This window comes from Cherax quadricarinatus, chromosome 14 (genome assembly GCF_038502225.1).
Source record: "Cherax quadricarinatus isolate ZL_2023a chromosome 14, ASM3850222v1, whole genome shotgun sequence".
Taxonomy (NCBI): domain Eukaryota; kingdom Metazoa; phylum Arthropoda; class Malacostraca; order Decapoda; family Parastacidae; genus Cherax; species Cherax quadricarinatus.
Genome location: NC_091305.1, coordinates 15754550 through 15763019, shown reverse-complemented (window position 1 = coordinate 15763019; position 8470 = coordinate 15754550). Strand labels below are relative to the sequence as shown.

Sequence of the window (8470 nt, the reverse complement as noted above, 5' to 3'; positions counted from 1 at the left end):
CTCATCAGGTCGCTACTCACCTGAGAAGAGTTAGAGAAAACGAGTTAATATTACATGATCAACGTTTTAACATTAAACAGCACGCCCTTAACACTCATCAATTTTAAGCTCACACATTTCCATGTATCAGTAGTAACACAATAACCTGAATATTGTTGCTTAAGTTTAACATAAGCAGCTGTAATATAGAACGCACTTCCTTCACCCCACTGCAAGGCAGTGTAAACAACTATCTTCTGACATACGAGCTGCTTTAATATGTGCATACCACCCAATACACTCACTTGGGAACAAAATTTACATATTTTAATTAAACGAGAAAGGTTCATAATATTCAAGGAATGACTGAAAAAACATTAATCATTTTCACAATGCCTAATAATAAAATTACTACAAGTCATTCGATTACAATAAAATCCATGATACTTGTGTCTGACAATCCTCCTATGATGACAGATAAGCAGCTAGTATAAGGAAGTACCATTACAGGGACAGCCTAGCTAGGTATGGCTCATTTCACAAGCAGTATCTTTATGAGGTGGAGTGCACGCACCTCGTGATAATGTTTAAATAACATGCCTTTACAAGCACCCTAAGCTTTCTTAGGTGAGAAGCTTGCGATGTAAACAATGTGACTTCAAACTCTGTACTATAATCACGCTGTCAAATATTCATCTTGTATTCACAACACCCGTAAATAAAAATCTTGATGAAAAGAATTTCGGTAATTCATACCTCTGATGAGTTTCAAGTCTTACTACTCTCGGAGCCCGACCATGGGCCAGGCTCGTCTGGTGCTTGCCTGGTCAACCATGATGTTGCAACTGAAGGCCCGCTGCCCTACATATCCATCACAGCCAAGTTGGTCTGGTACATCATGTCAACACTTCGTTAAGTTTCTTCCATTTGAATATGTAAAGTGTTGTTCATAGTTAAAAATGTTAGGTTCATTTTACTTTATACAGCACCAGAAAAGTAAACTATTCTAAGTCTATTCCTCAATTCGCATCCATAATTATTTCCATGTCATCCCCACCCCCTATGGCCAGAGAGGCAAGCACTTTTAGTGAGGAGAGTGGCACCCTTTCCAGAGAAGAGGCAGACATTACTCCCTACGAGAGCAAGAGGGTCGACAGATGGTGTTAAATACTCCCCTCCCCCCATTGAGAAGAAGGGGTGCAAAGTGTGTCAAGGAACCTACTTTTCAATATCCTAGTTTCATATAAAAAACGGGATTACTAACAAACCCTAATTTTCCAAGAAGCAACTTAAGTTCAAGTTGGCTCGTGATCAACCAGGCTGTGGTGCCTATGTTGGTGTGCGGGCTACCACCACCAACAGCTTGATTGATCAGGTCAACCTAGAGACTTGGGGGCGATGCCATGCTGATTCCACAAGTACGCAGATCATAACGTACTCCCGGACTTTACTGAACTTTGAACGCCAGTTGAGTGGATTACCATGGAATCAAAGTGCCCATCTACCCTTCTGGAAACACAGGAAGGGCCTTTATATATTTTTAAGATGCAATAAAGTAAGTTCTCCCTATTTATGAAGTCAGTTTTCCTATTCGCGAAGAATTCGCAAAACACTAGTATGGATAGTATTCCAAGGGTCAACGCCCTTGCAGCCCGGTCCCAGACCAGGCTTCCTGGTGAATGACCTGATCAACCAGGTAGTTGGTGCTAGCCAATGCCAACACCACAGCCCGTCTGATCAGGCACTGATTTGAGAAACTTATCTAGCTCCTGCTTGAAAATAGCCTGGGTTATGTTGGTAATCCTCCCTTATTTCCTGTATTCTTTACACACCTGCTTTTCATTTGGTATTTCGCAATGTCTGCAAAAACCTAGTTGTACTTGCCTATTTGTGGTTGCGGAGGTCGAGTCACAGCTCCTGGCCCCGCTTCAACTGGCCATTACCCGGTCACTCTTCCCGCTCCGTGACCTTTATCACACCTCTTCTTAAAGCTATGTATGGGTCCTGCCTCCACCACATCACTACCCAGGCTATTCCCCACCTGACAACTCTGTGACTGAAGAAATACTTCCTAACATACCTGTGGTTTATCAGAGTCTTCAACTACCAACTGTGACCCATTGTTGTTGTGTTCCATCTCTGGAACATCCTGTCTGTCCACCTTGTCTATACCTCTCAGTATTTTTTAAGTCGTTATCATATCCCCTCTATCTCTCCTGTCTTCAGTGTCGTCAGGTCGATTTCCCTTAACGTCTCCTCGTAGGACATACTTCTTAGCTCCGGGACTAGTCTTGTTGCAGACCTTTGCACTTTCTCTACTTTCCTTACATGCTTGGCTAGGTGAGGGTTCCAAACTCTCACTGCATATTCCAATATTGGCCTAACGTATACAGTGTACGGGGTTCTCAATGACTCCTTATTTAGATGTCGGAATGCTGCTCTTAGGTTTGCCAGGCGCCCGTATGCTGCAGCAGTTATTTGGTTGATGTGCGCCTCAGATGTGCCCAGTGTTATACTCACACTAAGATCCTTTTTCTTGAGTGAGGTTTGTAGGCTCTGCCCCCCCTAGACTGTACTCCGTCTGTGGTCTTCTTTGCCCTTCCTCAATCTTCATGTCTTTGCACTTGGTGGGGGTTGAACTCCAGGAGCCAGTTGCTGGACCAGGCCTGCAGTTTGTCCAGATCTCTCTGTAGTTCTGCCTGGTCCTCGTCCGACTGAATTCTTCTCATCAACTTCACATCATCTGCAAACAGGGACGCTTCGGATTCTATTCCTTCCGTCATGTCGTTCACAAATACCAGAAACAGCACGGGTCCTAGGTCCTGTGGCACCCTGCTCGTTACAGGTGCCCACTCTGACACCTCGCCACGTACCATGACTCGCTGTTATCTTCCTGACAGGTATTCACTGATCCATTGCAGTACCTTCCCTGTTATTCCTGCTTGGTCTTCCAGTTTCCGCACTAATCTCTTGTGTGGAACTGTGTCAAACGCCTTCTTACAGTCCAAGAAAATGCAATCTACCCCCCCCCCCTCTTGTCTTACTGCTGTCACCCTGTCACAGAAATCCAGTAGGTTTGTGACGCAGGATTTCTCGTCCCTGAAACCGTGCTGGCTGTCGTTGATAAGTTCATTCCTTTCTAGGTGCTCCACCACTCTTCTCTTGATAGTTTTCTCCATGAGCTTACATGCTATACACGTCTTTGACACTGGTCTGTAGTTTAATGCTTCGTGTCTTTTTTAAAAATTGGGACTACATTTGCTGTCTTCCATACTTCCGGTAGTCGTCCTGTTTGGAGAGAGAGGTTGAAAATAGCTGTTAGTGGTACACAAAAGCGCTTCTGCTCCCTCTCTCAGGACCCATGGAGAGATGTTATCCGGCCCTATCGCCTTTGAGGTATCTACCTCGCTAACAGCCTCTTCACTTCTTCCTCGGTTGTATGTACTGTGTCTAACACTTCATGGTGTAATCCTCCTCTCTGCCTTTCTGGAGGCCCTTCTGTCTCCTCTGTGAACACTTCTTTAAATCTCATGTTGAGCTCCTCGCATACTTCACAGTCGTTTCTTGTGATCTCCCCTCCTTCCTTCTTCAGCCTGACTACCTGGTCCTTGACTGTTGTTGTCCTCCTGATGTGGCTGTACAACAACTTTGGGTCAGATCTGGCTTTCGCTGCTATGTCATTCTCATATTTCCTTTGGGCCTATCGTCTTACCTGTGCGTATTCGTTTCTGGCTCTACGACTGGTCTCCTTATTCTTCTGGGTCCTTCGTCTTCCATTCCTTAGCACACTTGGTGGTTTGCCTCCCTGCACCTTCGGGTGAACTACGGGACCATCCTTGGTTTTTCATTATTCCTGTTACCCTTGGGTACAAACATCTCGGCTTCCTTGCATATTGTCACATATTCCATCATCTCGTCCACTGACTTCCTTGCCAGTTCTCTGTTCCACTGAACCCCGTTCAGGAAGTTCTTCATGCTTGTGCAGTCCCCTTTCTTGTAGTTTGGTTTCATTAGTCCGGCCCTTCGTGCTTCCCCCTTCACTTTTAACTCTATGTGTTCGCACACACACATGTACTGTGTGTGTGTGTGTGTGTGTGTGTGTGTGTGTGTGTGTGTGTGTGTGTGTGTGTGTGTGTGTGTGTGTGTGTGTGTGTGTGTGTGTGTGTGTGTGTGTGTGTGTGTGTGTGTGTGTGTGTGTGTGTGCGCGCGCGCGCGCGCGCGTGCGGGAGGGGATGAATTCTAATCTGCACACTGTTAAGAGTGGGCGCCTTTGAGCACTACACCAAATCCCTCTAGAATTTTCCAGGTGTAGATTATAATGTACCCCTCTCGCCCACGTTCCAAGCACAGGTTTTGGGCCTTCAAACGATTCAAGTAACTTAGATGCTTAATTGAATTTATGGGGGCAGTGAAGGTTTTCTGCACATTCTCCAGGTTTGCTTTTCGCATGCCTTTAGCGGATCTGTTGAATACAGCAGTACTCCATCTAGAAAGAACAGGAGAGTTAGAGTATCATCAGTGTGACTTGGCATAGCTCTTGTTTTGAAGATTCTTAGTTATCCAGCCATTAATTTTTCTTGAGGTTGTAACAGAAACACTGCTGTGATCCCTGAATCTTGAAGGCGAGACGATTTGACAAGCACTCCCAGGTCTCTCACATAAGTCTTAACACACTACTGAGTGATTCGAGTTTGTTTAATACTCCGTTCCAGTCTTTATTTCCTCAATCTTTCGATAACGGTGCAACAAACTAATCCTCACTGAACATCATTTCGTCGCCAGTGGCCCCCTGGAAGATTCTCTTTTAGTTAGCATGGAGGTGTGCTGCGTCTTCAATGGCTGCCCACTTTCGTAGATTCTAGTATCGTCTACAAAAGATGACACGGTACTAGGATTTATTCCTCTGTAAGATACGATAATGAGAAAGAACCAAGGAACAGTACTGTAACCTGGGGAACATAGCTCTTCACGTATACACGTACTAATCGTATTTTTTTTTTTTTGAAAGTGCAAATTAAAAACAGTGATGCATGAGCTTGAGCCAGTTAGTTAGGGACCAATCCCAACACAAGGCATGGCAAACTCAGGTTCAAGGTCGACATTGTCCCCAGGCACAGGAAATAGAACTCCCCTAAGGCAGATCAGGCTACAGTTGGGAAGGGATGGAGTGAAGTTGGGGGGGGGGGTTAGATACGTTGATGTGTATGACAAAAAACCCTAAAAAACATGCTTTTTAACATAAGTTGCTAAAATTAATTCGCTGTCATCATTACTAAGTTCTGCTATAGCGACCGAACTTCCCGCTTCCGTTGATAAGTTCTGAGAATTTTTCTATTCCTGGAGCCCGGCCCTCGGCCAGGCTTCTTTGGTGCTTGCCTGGTTAATCAGACTGTTGCTGTTGGCTGCTAGCTGGCCCACATATCCATCACAGCCTGATTGATCTGGCCCCTGAAGATACTTGCCCAGTTTCCTCTTAAGACTTGTACCAGCGGTGTTCCTGATATCTTCTGGTAAGATATTAAATAGTCTGGGACCATGGATGTTAATACAATGTTCTCTTATTGTGCCCACAATGCCCCTACTCCTCACAGAGTTTATCTTGCACTTCCTCCCATCCCTCAGTCCAATATATGATGGCAGTGTGCAGGTTTGAGAGAAGTCTCTCAAGTACATTCCAGGTATAAATGATCTCCCAGTAATTTAAATGTATTGGTTATATGCCGGCCTCAAATGTTCCAGCTCTGATGTGTAAAGTGTCACCAATAGCACAATTTCCCCAGTTTTGAAGGGTCTCATTATTCACCCGGTCATTTTCCTGCTTCTGTGATATTTGCCTTATTCTTTGAAAAAGGTCAGCCAACATAATTACACCCAGGTTTGTCACGTGTTCCTTTCGTTCTATTTGACGGTTCTTTTGAGTTTTGTAATCTTTGGCTATTGCAAATACTCAAAATAATCAAAACTCTTTTAAATACATTATCTGCCGATGTATATAAACCATATTCACAATTCGTTTTAAGCTGTAAATCAATTTTTTATGGAGAAATACCAGTGTGTGTGTGTGTTAGGGGGGGGAGACTGGCTGTTGGGTTCTATGGCACGCAGGACGTTCAAAAAGAGCGTTGGTGTAAGAAAAATGTATCCTAGGATGATATAGCTCTTTAATAAACACTATCACACGTTTATCTGAACCACAAAACTTCAAATGAATTACAGTCCGTCATAAGAGCAAAAATATATCCTTATTCACAAGGTTTATCAAACACATCACCACTACCTGCTGCCGTACGTTGTATACACCACTAAATCCGAACAAGAGCATAAATATTTCCTTTAACATCCAACCGAAACACCTCTGTTAATGAATCGTTTTAAACAAACCATCGCTGCTGCCCATCGGCCAACAATCTTCTCTTCGTTTATCTGAATGAAGGTCAAAAGCTGTGTTCCTCTAATACTGCTCACATACCCTACACCAGCAAACTCGTTAGAAACCAGACAATATTACCAACTAAACTGCCCAAAACTGCAGGTAAATAAATCTTATAGATACAGAACTGTGTGTCAAGAGATAAAGTGTAGAAAACAACTAAAATAATTTTTTTTTTTGAGGCGTGAAATCATCACAAAGAACCAGGAAATTATCAGAGCTGTGTGAACAATCCTCCCTGAAGTCTCTACTACCACTCCATCCAAAAGCACTCTTTTGGGAGCACCGCCGGGTCATCAGGCCATCGACACAGTCCTCAAGGACAAACTGAATGACCCGAAGAGCATCGACACAGTCCTCAAGGACAAACTGAATGACCCGAAGAGAATAAGAGATTTTGATACCCTGCATCTCCTCAAGGTGTCTTACTCTGCCAAGACTCACTCAATTCCTGAGGTGCGCATCCTCTTTTGACAAACCAATACAACGAATACGACTCACTCCTGAGATCAATCTTTAAGGTACTGAATCTGTCACTGGAGGGTCAGCAATGGGACCAGGAAACTCCCAGTGCAACTGGGGTGTATAGCAGTGCGCAAGGCAACGCAGGTAGGTTTATTTGCATTTCTGTCCTCGTGTTTGACTCCCAGTGGACTAGTCAAGGAGATTGTCCCCGAACACTTGAGATAGGAGCCCAAGACCCCAGGGTCATTGAAGCAGCCGTGCGGTGGGATACCCTTGCAAACTCCTCCAGTAGACCACCTCCTCCCAAAGAGCACAAACATTCCCACTGGGACAAAGCGGGCATGGAAAAAATCACAAACACAATGCTCACCAATGCTTCAGAAAAGGAAAAGCTCGTCTCCTAGCGGTGAAGGCACCGCATTCAGGAGATTTCCTTTTAGATGTTCCCAATTCCTCTCTAGGAACTCGACTCGACCCACAGGCCATTCGGATTGATGTTGCTCTTCGCCTAGCCGCACCCATACTCACCAAACGTAAGTGTATTTGCGGCAGGGCGACGGCTGATCAATTCGGACTTTACGGTCTCGTGTGTCACACATCAGAAGGGAAGTATGCTAGACATGAGGTGGTCAACGACATCACAAAGAGAAGCCTCGCCACAGGCCGTTGCCCAGCTGAACGGGAGCCCCAAGTACAAAGGTCGGACTGAAGGCAAAAGCATCCTGATGGAGCCACTATGCTACTCTGGAAGGATGGTAAGCAGATTGCCTAGGACTACACCCGTGCCGCCACATTGGTAGACACCTACTTGCCATACTCTGAAGCTGAATGGGGGTGGAGCCACCAGCTACAGGGAGACCCAGAAGACCCGCAAATACGAAGGCCTTTCCCCTTGCTATAATTTCATCTCAGTAGGGTCGGAGACCCTTGGAACATGGGGCAAGTGTGCTCTTAATTTCCTTCAAGAACTGGGTGAAAAACTCATAACAGAAACGAAGGATCACAGAGCAGCCAGTTTCCTCTTTCAGAGACTCAATGTTGCGATTCAGAGGGAAAATGCCTGCAGCATTCTAGGCACGCGGCCCACCACCAGGGAGCTGGATAAAGTATTCGAGATAGCTCTGATATGTTATCTATGTTGTTCTACTCCCTACTATATTTCTGTCAGTGTATTTTGTCTTTAAATAAAATCTACATAGAATATAGAGGGTGGTAGGAGAAGAAAATATTCAAACAGCTCCGGGGAGAACCTTAAGTTTTCCCTAAAGTAAGTTTATTGTTTTCTCTGAGAATGAGGGTCCCCAGTCTAGTTCCAGAGGTGGTACCTCCCTACACACGCATACATACACACACCCCGCTTGCACCTACCTGGACCATTACACTGTTCTGAATGCGCTTGAATGCAAATTGTGGATGTATTACACACAAACTTCGCAAAATCTTCCCAAAAATGTGATTATCGGTTACTGAGCAGAAAATGTACGAAAATGGAATAACTGGAAAAGCAGACAGATGAGTCTAACTTTATAACAAATAAAATGCCGTAAACAACAGGATTAAGAGGCTGCCACAGTGAAAGGTTAATTAAGTTCTCCA

General features: G+C 44.6%; 1 long non-coding RNA gene across 2 annotated transcripts in view; it reads right to left on the bottom strand.

Moving 5' to 3' along the window:
- LOC128695630 (uncharacterized) overlaps positions 1-8470 on the bottom strand; it is a 165328-nt gene continuing 156858 nt past the window's right edge. For both annotated transcript variants that reach the window (XR_011392002.1, XR_011392001.1), the window contains one exon: positions 1-20. This is a non-coding gene — a long non-coding RNA (uncharacterized lncRNA). The remainder of the gene's footprint in view (positions 21-8470) is intronic.